The 13,830-nt window shown below is 39.3% G+C and overlaps 1 protein-coding gene and 1 long non-coding RNA gene across 3 annotated transcripts in view; one reads left to right on the top strand and one right to left on the bottom strand.

Annotated features, from left to right (window-relative positions):
• LOC116062299 (cephalotoxin-like protein) overlaps positions 1-13,830 on the top strand; it is a 1,100,540-nt gene that overhangs the window by 591,302 nt on the left and 495,408 nt on the right. The gene's annotated exons all lie outside the window — the stretch shown is intronic.
• On the bottom strand, positions 12,111-13,318 carry LOC116061937. Its single transcript, XR_004107856.2, has 4 exons — positions 13,228-13,318; positions 12,957-13,041; positions 12,305-12,423; positions 12,111-12,208 (listed from the first exon to the last, which is right to left on the bottom strand). It is a non-coding gene; the product is annotated as an uncharacterized LOC116061937 (long non-coding RNA).

Below are 13,830 nucleotides of genomic sequence, written 5' to 3'. Positions count from 1 at the left end.
GCAGGGGGCAAAGGGGGGGACATCTGTGGTGGCGCCAGTAAGCGCTCAGGGGTTATATATGATGATGATGAGGATGACAAGAGTGATTGAGGAGATCCGGTGACAGTCAGCGGTGCAAATATGCTGTGTTGGCTCGGAGGCGTCCCTGGTGATACACAGCTCCACTCCATACATTCTAGAGAAGGAGAAAAATCCACACATTACAGTCCCAGTAAAACACACTAACAAAATAAAAAGTTTTTTTTAACTATTTTGAAATTATTAATTAGCACATACAAATAGACCCACCGTTTTACTAGTCTTTGTGTCTGACGATTTTAGGTCTATAAAGTGGTCGGGGGAGGGGCAGAGAGGTGTCCGCCGTCATCAAAGATCAACTTTTTTCTTATGGTCTCATAAGAGCTCCTTATTTGGTCTCTTCTGATGATATAATCAACCGTATCAAACTGCTTCTTCAGAATCTCCCAGTCACACCATTGTATAAAGAAGCCATTTTTAAACCACTTGTTGCATTCAGCATTAGAAACAGGATATGGCTTTAACAACCATTCTTCACGACCTCTGGCTGCAACAACTTTCTCTTTTTCCTCGCATACACTTAGGAAGATAAAATCCTCAGCAGATCTTGTGAAACGGTCTGCTTCCACACGGTAGATTTTGCTTGCTCTGCTGCTATCCCACTGGGACACATACACCATCTCAGGAAATCCAGGGTTGTCCAGATCCTTACAGACAACATCCCTAAAAAGCTTCCAGTCTTTCACCGAGATTGTACACTCTGTTTTAGCGTTGCTATGTAACTCCGCAACAACGCTAGTGTACACAGCTAATGTCACATACCCCTCACTGTATCGAATGGAATAGAAATATCCATTGACACCATCACATTCCATATCAGCTGTACACGACTATCATGCTGGGCGTAAAGATCTCTGGACGGGATCTCTTTTTCTGAGGTGCCCTACTCAAAGCAACAGGGGTATCTATAATATCAGCAGCTTCTCCAGTATTAGATGATCCATTTCGGGGTGCACGATTCAGTTCAAATGTACTGGGTCTCAATTCAAATGTACTGGTAGAGCGTGTATCAAGCGTACCTTCTTCACCAGATGATCCAGTTTGGTGTCCAAATAGGCGTGTAGACATGGCTGTAAGACGTTTTTCCCTCTTGCTTTTTCCCCAAAGGAGTTGAAAATAAAAAGGCACCATTGGTCTGTTTGAGATGATCGAAGGTGGCAAGCCGAACTGACAAGCTAGCTAGCTTGCTAAAAACAGTAGGTAAAAAAAGTGACCAGACATGCCTAGACATAGCCCCTACATACCCCTCCTCTATGACCGTCATACAGTAATAGGGGGCCCATAACTTTTTAACCCTAACCATTGGTCTAACATCTGCGTTTGAACACCTTGATCTAAATAAACTCCAACACGTCACACCGTTGCGGACCCGTTGACAACGTCATCACGCATTCGGACGGCGAAACGTCAATACAGACTGGGGTTGTGGCTATATGCTAACCCCCGCGCCAGACTCCCTTTTAGGAATACAGGATTTTAAAACTTCACCACACTGTAACAGAGCACTCCGTGCAGTCACGGCTCTGGTTCTCACATACGTCCCTACCCCTCAGGGGGGACAACAAACCGGGGTATACTGATTTCATTTATTTCAGCGTTTCTTTTTTTTAATTTAATTTTATTTTTATTTATTTTTTTCGACCAATCAGAACGCTAGAAAAAGCTGCGCGCGCACCCCCTACCCCCCTGTCCCCCAAAGCCGCATGTATATTACTACGTGTGTGTGTGTGTGTGTGTGTGTGTGTGTGTGTGTGTGTGTGTGTGTGTGTGTGTGTGTGTGTGTGTGTGTGTGATGTGTCTGTGTGTGTATGTGTGTCTGTGTGTGTGTCTGTCTGTGTGTGTGTCTGTGATGTGTGTGTGTGTGTGTGTTCAGCTTTTTTTCTGGATCCAAAGCTCTTCCTTAAACTCCTGCCAGCAACACCGTCATTCTTTTGCAGGTGTGGTTTCCACAGAACTGATAAGAACAATTCATTAGAAAACGTGTCTGTGTCTGGTTTTAGATATTTTATGATCAAGACAGCAAAAAAGTTTCTGATCAACGCTCCTCCTCCTCCTCCTCTTCTACGTCCTCTACTATACCTTCCCCTCACCATTTCAACAGAGGAAGAAGAAGAAAGAAACAACAAACAAGACAGACAGCACAATGGCCGGACCTACGTGAATATTTTAAACTACTTTTTCATTTCCTCCTCCTCCCTCTCTGCTGACATCCTGCTGCTGCAGCTGATAATGAATAATCTGCTGCTTTTAGTTTCTCTGCTCTGTGTAAACATACGTTATCAAAACGGGAATGCTTATCATCTGTTTGACTTTGAAAACACTAAATTCACTTTAAAGACGCGATCGAGAGAAAGTGGCAGGAAAACAGGTCAGAACCTGCTGCTATTCTGATGAGAAACACAAACTGTTAACACTCCACTGGGGGGGTCAGAGTTGCTGTAGTGCTCTTCAGTAAACTGTAAGTACTCAGTTACTTTCCACAAGTACAATATTTCCATCAGAGATGTAATGGAGTACAAGTAGAAAGCAGCAGAACATGGAAATACTCAAGGAAAGTACACTACATTATTTATCTATGTGCAGTACTTCTGGTTCAACTTAAAAACATAACGGTGTTATGGGTGACCTATTATGTAGCATTTCCAGGTTCATACGTGTATTTTCTGATTGTACTAGAACATGTTTCCATGCTTTAATGTTCTAGAAACACTTTCGGAAAAAGTGGACCCAAATGCAGAGCGTGGCAGGCAGGCAGGAGATGGTTTGAGCTTGATTATTTAATGATAACAAAAAACGGCAGTACATGGACTGGAAAAGAACACTGAAAAACTCAGTGGGAAAACTCACAAAGACAGGGCCACGGACACACACAGACACAAAATGATCTAACAAGAGACAAAGGGAACACAGAGGTTAAATACATGAGGTAATGAACAAATGAGGGACAGGTGATACAGCAGGTGAAACACATCAGGGCGGGGCAGGACAATCAACCAAGGCGGGAAAACAGAAAGTAAAACTAGACCAGACAAGACAGAAAACAGGACTATCAAAATAAAACAGGAAACCGAAATACACAAAACAGGATATATCAACACAATAGGGAACAGAAATATACAGAATAAATATACAAACACAGGGAACATACAGAGATGATAATACAGGCAACAGAAAAGTCCAAACAGGTAACAGAAATGTCCCAAACCATAACACATGTTTCTCCTCCTGCTGCTCCTGTACTCTCTCTGCTGGAGCGCCTGTCTCTTTAACCCTTGTGTTGTCTTCTCAAAATGTCTATCTCAGAAATCTGGGTTTCTTTTTAACTACCTCATTTTAATTACCCAAAAATAACATGGATGGATGATTCCAAGTACAACAAAAGATCGGATCTCTACTTTCATTGAATTTTGGGTGTTTTATTCAGTTTTTTTAGCATTTGAAAAAAAACAATTGAAATGTTTCGGAACAGTATCATCGCTGAACGTTGACCCTTCTGTGATTATCATTCCTTTAATATTAGTCTTCAAGTAATTCATAATTTCTGCTTCTTTAAGTCAAGGACTAGGTATAGTTTCAGTTCAGTTCAGTTCAATTTTATTTATATAGCACGTTTAAAAACAACCATAGTTGACCAAAGTGCTTAACAAAGTTCAAAATCAAAGAGATAATATACACAAACAATACACAGTATACAATACAAAATAGCCAACAGCACAACAACAAGGTCAAGATATCAAAGCTCAACTTGATTTGAAAGCCAAAGCATAGTAATGGGTCTTAAGCAAGGACTTGAATGTTTCAATGGTCTGAGCTGTTCTTACATTAATAGGTAGACCATTCCAGAGGTTTGGAGCAGCCACTTTTATTTTTTAACCTGGATCTGGGCACATCGAGGAGCATCTGATTGGAAGACCTCAGTGCTCTGACAGGTGTGTGGACATGTAAAAGCTCTGATAAATAAGAAGGCGACAACCCATTTAAGATCTTAAAAACAATTAATGCAATTTTAAATTTGATCCTGAAACAAACAGGAAGCCAGTGGAGCGTTGCCAAAACCGGTGTGATATGGTCGCACTTTTTAGTCCCAGTTAAAAGTCGAGCTGCTGCGTTCTGGACTAACTGTAACCGACGAAGGGATGACTGATCCAATCCAACATATAAAGAGTTACAGTAATCTAAACGGGACGTAATAAATGCATGTATGACTCTTTCAAAGTCTTTGCGTAGCAGGTAAGGCTTAACCTTAGCCAATAGTCTCAGCTGAAAGAAACTGGTTTTAACAACAGAGCTTATCTGTTTATCAAATTTAAAAGCACTGTCAAAAACCACACCCAGATTCTTGGTAAAAGGTTGAATATGGGAACCTAAAGTACCAAGAGCATCAACACAGGCACTAAAATGTTCAGCGCGACCAAACACAACAATTTCAGTCTTATTATCATTGAGACAGAGAAAATTCTGATCCAACCAAATTTTGATATCACTCAAGCAGTTCAACAAAGGCTGGACAGTGTCCTTGTCATTGTTTTTTACAGATTTGTACATCGTCTGCAAAACAGTGGAAAGAAATGTTATGTTTTTTTAAAATGGACCCTAAGGGCAGCATGTACAGAGAAAAGAGCATGGGTCCCAAAATGGAACCTTGGGGGACCCCACAAGAAAGAGGGGCAGCAGACGAAGAGCAATTCCCAAGGTGGACAGCAAAACTCCTATCTGCCAAGTAAGATTCAAACCATTTTAGGGCTATGCCCGTAATGCCAACACTTTGTTTGAGTCGGGATAAGAGGATAGAGTGGTTGACAGTGTCAAAGGCAGCAGTCAAATCGAAGAGCACTAAAACAGCGGAGTTTCCTGAGTCAACCGCTAAGAGAAGGTCGTTATAGACTCTTAGAAGGGCAGTTTCAGTACTGTGGCGGGGCTTAAAACCAGACTGGAACTTTTCATAAATACTAAAATCATCTAAAAATGATTGTAGTTGATTAAAAACAACCTTCTCCAAGATTTTAGATAAGAAGGGAAGTTTAGAAATAGGTCTAAAATTAGACAAAACTGAAGGATCCAGATTTTTCTTTTTTAAAAGTGGTTGCACGACAGCATGTTTAAAAGCAGCTGGAACACACCCTGAGCTGAGAGATGTGTTAACCAAGGATAAAATACTGGACCCAACAGTGTTAAAGACATCTTTGAGTAAGCGGGCAAGGATACTGTCCAGCAGGCAGTTTGCAGGACGAAGCTGCTTAACTACGTCCGAGAGAACGTGTAATGTAACTGGCTCAAACTGCTGGAAGACAGCTGGGCATAAAGAAGGAACAGAGGGGTCACTGGTAAAAGCAGGGGATAAAAAGCTCAGGCTAACAATTTTATCTATGAAGTGTTTCAGGAAGTTTTCACACAACAATGTGGATGGCACAGCACGGTCAGTTTCACAAGGGTTAACAAGAGAGTTGAACACTTTAAAGAGAACCTGAGGTCTCTGGGTGTTACTAGCAACCAGGTGAGATAAAAAATGAGTTTTAGCAGATTTTACTGCTCCCTGGTATTTATGTAAGGTGTCCTTTAAAATGTGAAACGACACTTGAAGTTTGTCCTTCTTCCACTTTCTCTCAGCAGTTCTACAGGTACGTCTGAGAGAGCGGGTATAGTCATATACCTATAAATTAGGTTTTTAATTAACCATGAATTCCAAAAATAAGTGTAAAACCACAGTGATAGTAAGTTGGTGTTAGTGGTGTTTATACATGGTAGTGAAAAGAAGCGTTAAACATAAAAAAGTGCCAAAAACATTGAAAAAGGCGCCAAAAGTGTCGAAAAAGAGACCAAAATGTCAGAAAAAGTTTTGATTTTCAGTTTTGACCCAGAAGACAACACTAGGATTAAGAAGAAGAAAAAGCGACAAAAAACTCAATTAAATGCAAAAAAATTAAAGCTGTAAGCAGCGATGGACGGGCCCTCGCTCCTCTGCACGCATCGGGGTTACTGGCGGATGCCGCTCCTTGCGGCCGTGCATTTGCGCGGCACTCAGACACCACAAATCGTCGACAATGAAAAGGGAACTCTGCTGAGTTCAATAATACCTCACACAGGACTCTATGTCATACAGTTCATTAGCTGTGAAAGGGGGCGTGGCTAAACCATAGGGGGCGGACCAAACCATGACCAATGAAAACGTAACTCTCTGCTGAGTTCAATGATACCTCACACTAGACTCTACCTTAAACGGTTCAAAAACCATAAAAGGGGCATGGCCTGAGTAAGCGAGCGTAGTCAAAGTATAGGGGGCAGCTCAGTATCACATGTAGACCACACATTCTAAGTTTCATGTAAATCGGATGATGTTTGTCATATAAGGCTGATTTCCTTTTGCCAGCAGGGGGCGCTATGACCAAAAGTAAATATTGGCCTGTAGGTGTCCTCAGGCCTGGACCCTTGTCAATCGTGAGAAATTTCGGGCAGATACGACAACGTACACTCAAGTTAAATGCTCAAAATGGCCACCCCGCCATGGCCACGCCCTATGACGAAAAGTTTTTCTTTTAATACATTTTCATCTTTAACGTCTTAAGGTGGCACAGACCAAATTTGAAGTTGATCGGATGAAATCTCTAGGAGGAGTTTGTTAAAGTACGACATGTGGAAATGGGCAAAATCGCACTAATTTCGAACTTTCAATTCAAAATGGTGGACTTCCTGTTGGGTTTAGGGCAGGGGTCATCAACTACATTTTTCCAAGGGCCAGAATGTTTCTAAGCAGACACTCTGGGGGCCGGACTTACAAATAAATAAAATAAAATTAATTTATACCTAATACGCCTATTCTTGTTTGAAATTTTAACTTTCTTACTGAATTAATGCTATATTTAATTTTTTTTTTACATGTATTAGTGTGAGCAAACATTGTTATAGTATGCAGGGTCCTGATTGGTGGAAAATACTTGCAGAAAGAAATGGCTGTTGTCAGGTAATGGTGAATGATGAATGGCCTGATAAGCAGGCTATGCATTCCTCATGTATGCCCCATTTGCAATGAAACGATGTTGTTGCAAAATAATACAACCAGCATCAACGCAAACATAACAATCGCGTCATTCACGGACATATTAAGTAGCCACATGCGTCTGTTGTGGTCTTATAATACAGCCATAGGTTTACCGCTCCAGCGGAGAGTTTGGTTTGTTCAGCCAGCGGTTAAATTTATAAGAATTTGTCCAAATTTCAAGATTCCCGGTAAACTAAGATAAATAGTTTGACTACAAACCGACAGCTTTTGTTTAAGCTTGTTTGTAAAAATTCGCTATTTGCAGAGTAAAGCTGTGTTTGCGTAAAACAGCGCAGTGGACAAGAGTGGACTGAGCAGACAGAGCAGATTGAAATATCGCTTTCTACATGTTTATGCCTGTCTATACAGGTGAGTGCATTGATAAGTATTGACTTTTTACTCACAAAGGTTTAATTGTAGTAAATTTACAGAAAAGAGACTAGCGTGAGTTCATCTGCACCAGCGGCCGTTGGTAATCCTCTCTGCATCGTTCCCACTCAGGTACTGCGTGTTTTAACGCACACACATCTGGGCTCAGCTGTGTGTGTGGAGCGCAGGCATCGCTGTACAGAATCCTGGCATGTGAATAGAGATGCACATACAGGGGGCTGGGTTTGTGCTCTACACTGCAAAAAAAGGGGTGTCTAAAAACAAGATAAAAACACTAAATATGAGGGAAAAGGTACTCAAAACAAGTGAAATTATCTGTCCATGCAGCAAGATAATTTCACTTGACAAGATTTCTTGAATTAAGATTGTTAAATCTAGAAATAAGCATGTCTACAGAGGTATTTGGAAGGCTTAAAATAAGCCTAAAATGCTGGTTGTAAGATCAGATTACTTAAAATTGTACTTTTTACAGCCCCAAAATAAGTAAAATATACTAAATATAACCCTAAAATTCTGGTTTTAAGATGAGATTACTTAAATTTTAACTTTATACAGCCTCAAAATAAGTGATATATACTAAATATAAGCAATTACATATTTAGTTTTCTTACTTTTAACAAATTAAGCTGAAAATTTGTAAAAAAAAAAACCGAACGAACGAAAAATGACTAAGCTCTGTCTTAATGCAAGCTGGTTTATCTTGAAACAAGGCTTACTTCATCTTAAAACTAAACCTTAAAACCTAAAGCCTGTCCTTATTTTTAGAATATACATCTTAATGGTACAGAAATCACAACCAGAATGGCTTATAAGCGCTGTCAACATTTATTTAACACTTAACATCATCAGCAGTGAGTCAGGGTTGCTATGCATTTTTACAATCAATCAATCTTTACAATAAAGACATCTGAATATCTTTTTTTCACAATCCACAAAAGAGCAAAAAACAATTCTCAGCCCTCTCAGTTATGTATCAGCATTTTTCAATCAACGTATCCTTTGAAATAAAGGCCTCGATGAGGTAAAACTTACTACTGGATAGGGCTGTGTTCGATTGAAGAAATTCTTAGTCGACTAACACTCATTCAATTGTATCGACTAGTCGATTAGTTGATTTAATCGACAGATCTGTAAATCTGAGTTTCTCCGCAAAGAGTCATGCAAAAGGATGCATATATTGAATAAGATAATGCCTCCTTTGCATATTTAAACACAACATTTCAGTAAACGTGTAATACAACAAATAACTGCCTTAATGAAAGTAATCAAAGTATGTTTCACGGTGATATCTATTAGGTAAAATGTCAACACTTAATTCTTGTGTTTACGTTTCTTGGAAATAAGTCATTCAGCATGAAAAAAGCATAAAACATGACTAATCGACTAAAGAAATCTAAGATGACTAAGATTGACTAATCGACTAAGAGGGAGCAGCCCTACTACTGGAACCCCTGTGAGTAATTTAAGCAAATAACTATAAAATAAATAGTTATTGTGGAATACACAAAACTATTGTAGGCACAACTAACAATAACAAGAACAACTGACATGATAAAATACTCCTTGACATTCAGCTACTTCTCAATGAAAGATTTCCAATCAGCCATTGCTTTCTTGTATGCACTAGTGGCATCTTGATCGTGGATTGTGTCACCAATTACCTCTGTTTGAATAACAGAGAGGAGCGTTGCAACACATTTTGGATATGTTAAGTGCAAAGTGTAGTAGTATGCCATTAACACCAACATCCCATCTGAGAAATTGGTCACAGGTACGTTACCCACAGCCACGATGGTGGTTGATCCATCAGAAAGCAGAACTGGGGAGGAGAGTGGATGCTTCTCCAGGTACAGGCCAGGGTCTTCGCCTGACTGGAACAGAATAAAAAGAACAATGTGTAGAGAGTGAGAAGACATAAAAATGTATTGAAAGTGTATGTTCATTATAAAAATATTTTTTAGATTAAATGATCAGGTTGCAACCAATGACTTGAACACTCTTAAATTAAATTCACGTTTAAAAACTCATACTGATTTATGATCAGACTGGAAGAAATAAATATGAATTACTTTACAATGGGGCGGGGGGGACATGTGTTTAAAAAAACATTTGTTTGACTGATCAAGGTGTAGGAATTTAGGATGGATTAAAAACTGATACAAGCTGATGCAAGGTGGTATATTTTTGTTTTTTCTGGAATGAATGAATGGATTAATTAATCAAAGGTTTTAAAACACTTCTTGGTATTCCTTTCTATACACACCATTTGAGGGACACTAGAGGCACTTCTGTTTTCCCCTTTTTGCATAAATTAGGTCATATCTGTGATTGTGAACTTAGGGTGTATTGTTACTGTAAATCTGAACATTCACAACAATTTGAGAAAATAAAACACTTCAAAGAGGACAGTAAGGAATTAACACAAAAATGTTCTTACCTTCAGGATATGAAGAAGTGCCTCACAGCTATTGCCAAGCTTCTTTGGTGGTGAAGTTGATGAGGGGAAAAGGGATGGGAGTGCATTGAAGAGGGCGAGTGTGAACTCCACTAAAGAATAGAAAGATGAACTGAATGGTCTGAATATGGTGTAAATAACAATACATTTGCATATGAAACAGCAACTTACCTCCACGGACATCCAAAGGGAAAGGGGGTTTCAGGGCTTTCTTCCACACACCATAGAACTGTACCTTGGCACAAAAGTCTGCCCATTTTCCTTTGACTTCCTCGACGTATCTGCTGTTGGTGCCACCTACTATGCGCTGCAGCTCATCCATTGCCTAAGACAGCATTGTGCACAGTTATTCAACCATTCACAATGCATTGTACATTTAGAACACAGATAGACAGTAATTCAAGTGCGGGTAGTAAAAAAAAAACACATACATTTCGAACATCTTTGAAGCATGGATATACCTCCTTCCCTTGTAACATCTGCATCAATGAAAGCCCGTCTGGCCTCAAACTCAAGGTCCAAAAGTTGAGCAACATCGTTGTGATTGGGTTTTGCATTGGGCTTATTGTACGTGTTGCTCAAGGTTCTGTAGTGCCTAGCCTGCATCTTCAGATTGTCCTGGCCGACTGAAATGATAAAAAACAGAGCTGAGACATTTCAATGTAAACACTTCAACAACAACACAGGGGAAATACAGCGTGGTTAAAATATAATGCCCTATTTTTTTGTAAACTTACAGTAGCAGTAAAAAATGTTTAGAAGTTTATGTTTGAATACGTGGGGAAAAAACAGAGGAAAGGAAATGAAATAAGTATATATATATATGTAGTGATTGAACAAATGATATGTAATGATTGAACTAGTCACTAATTAGTTATTTAAAACAAACAAAAAACTATACATGAATGTTTGATATGCTTCATCGTTAAGTAATTACTGACCCAAATCAAATCAATGAACTTAATTGAAATAAGGCCAATACAATCATTTGATATCGTTTACATCAATATGAACAAAGTGAGTTGATTGATTTATGTCTGAAAAAAGTGTGTTCATCAACATCCACAATCTTAGGAAATAATTGATAAATAATTTAAATTGAATCTCCAAAAGTTTAGACTCTGATTTGCCACTCTGAAAGCCATTATGGATAACAGGCTGAGAGGTGTGCTGAGGTGGACTTACCAACAACATCCTTTGCAGGTGTGGTTGGTGAAGCGATCACAGTCCTGGGTGAGGAGCCTGAGGCTGATTCGGGTGGCAGCAGTAAGGTTTTGGTCCCACTCTTTGGTTTCCTTGGCACAGAGGAGGGTAGTTGTAGTGGGGATGCTTTTTTGGGAAATAATGAAAACATTCTTAATACAATTAAAAGCATGATGACAAGCAAAAACAGGCAGATATAAACACAGTGCATCCCTAGCCATGAACTCTGGTTCAACAAATGTGGACAGCTATAGTTTCATTACATGATTAGACAAAAACAAGTTGTACAACAGCACCCTTTCATTTTTTGCCCACAATTTGCACACCTGCACTGGAGTTGTCCTCGCTGATGTCATCATTGCTCTCAAGGAGTATGGTATTATCACTCGAGTTGCTTGTGTCTGTCCAATCTGTCTCCATGTCTTGGTTGTCTGCACTGAAGAGAGCTGTCTTGGCCACTCCTCTTTGTGGTACGGAGCCCTGCCTCTTCCTTGGGGATCTCATATTTTGGAGTCGCTTGTAAATTTTGGTGTAGATGGTCAGCTGTAGTAAAAGAATGTTAGATAAGTTGTTTGTCCTGTTGCTGACCTGCCCACAGTTTTGGTTTAGATAAATAAAAAAATATTACTTACATATGGCATATTTGGATCAGCATCACGTAACATTGGGTAATAGTCGACAATCTTCTGTGACATGGCTCTCATTTCCAATTTGGAGGGGTATCTTACTTCTTTCCCCATGGGACTAGCACGCAGGATTGCAACCATGCTGGTGATTGTGTTCCTTACAAGTCTGCAACATAGCTCCTTTGACATCTTGTAGGTCTTTTCCTTTCCATTGCAGAGCAATGGAAAGTACTGACTACGCACCATTTCTAACTCAGAATCTGTGTACACCACATACTCTGGAGGGTCTGGCATTTTCATTTTTTTCTCAGCAGAAATGGGGGTTGAGGCTTGAGGCTGGCATGGTGGCATGGCACTAGTTGAGGGCATAATCCCACTTCCACTACAAGTGCTGGCATCTTGGTCCGTGGTATTTTCACACTTAGGATTATGTAGGATGAAAACAAAATCCATTAGGACCATTAAATGGTACAATTCAGACTTTACTAATTTTTACTTAATCCAATTTGTGTTTACATTTTGACTGATGAAATCCCAAAGTTTCTTTCTTCTGAAAAAATGTTCAGGGCCAGGAAAAAGATCCCTCAGGTCATCCCGGCTAAGGCCTTTCAAAGCCTCCTCATCAACACTGGCCGCTGAAAGATACATGACAAATACCTATCTTTAGATAAAGCAATGGCAAGCTACAGTACCAAGCAACATAAAGAGGTGCCTCAACAAATCAGATAATGAATTGCAAAATGACTAACTGGATTTTCTTTAGCTGTCAGTTTTTATTATTATTTCTATAATCTAAAAACACATCATTAGAAAAACTCAATACATCCATATTTATTCTGTTCTATAACAAAGTAAACTTAACTTTTTTATGACAAGGGGTTTTATCTTAAATGTGGGATTTCTATTTCACAACCATATATTTAGCTTTATAATTCAGAATCTTACATATAGTTTTTCATCCTAAGCATGTTTTAAATTTAATTCGTTCAGCAAATGAAGGTTGAGGAAAAATCCAGCTAGCAGAAAAAAATTTGAATTTCAAATAATGTATTCAGCTAATAATGTGCACTCTAATATATAAATAATAATAATTAGAAGCTTTATCTGTACAGTAATGAATATATAAATAGCATCAATACATCAAATATAAACTTTATTTGTGACTTACCCTCCAATACCGATAGAGTGACATCGTCAAAAATATCCATCCTGGATTCATCAGCTCCCTGAAGCATTAACAGGCGGTACCGTACCTGGCAAAAACCCACAGCCAAACAGAGCTCGTTAGCTAGCATGCAAAAGTGCACGTTACAGCTAACATCAGCTAGCTTGCTAAGCAAATACCCAGGTGGACGACGTTTGGAAAATTATAACTATCACAGCAATAACCAATATCATTTTGGCAAGTAATATTTAACAATTCAATAAAGTTTACTGACCTTGAGCCGCTGTTCTGTCACAAAATAACACGCCTGTTAACGTTACTCAAACGGAGAACCAAAATCACTGACATCATTGAGGTGGGTCTGATGGAGGACATGAACGGAGGATGCGCAGAAAATATCGTATGTAAACATGAACTTGTTAATAAAATATTTTTAAAACAAAACATTTACCATTTTAAAATTAGTGAAGTCGCAAATATAATTGGAGAAATGTAGTGTTAAAATAATAAATACAAATTATTGCATGAGTGCCCACCTCCCCCATCCACCTTACGGTCATTAGCCTGCGACGCAAAATTACGAATCCCGCGAATCCCACTATGGCCACGCCAAGACCCACCCTACAAAGCAGCTCGATTGGTTGGAGTAAGGCATTTCACCTCGAGTGGTTAAGGCCAATTGGTCAGGGGCCGATTCTACCTGAACCGTCAACACAGCCTGACGCTGTCGGCCGCCTTGAGTCCGTAAGTTTACACAGTTCAATTTATTTTGACCTCTGAGAGCTTATCATGCCAATTAGTTTGCTCTCTGTGTTATGCTGACCTGTGTAAAGCGTTTTATTACTTTTTTCCTACATATTATTTCATATTCAAAGCG

Source organism: Sander lucioperca, chromosome 21 (assembly GCF_008315115.2).
Source record: "Sander lucioperca isolate FBNREF2018 chromosome 21, SLUC_FBN_1.2, whole genome shotgun sequence".
Lineage (NCBI taxonomy): Eukaryota > Metazoa > Chordata > Actinopteri > Perciformes > Percidae > Sander > Sander lucioperca.
This window is presented reverse-complemented; position numbering and strand designations above follow the sequence as displayed.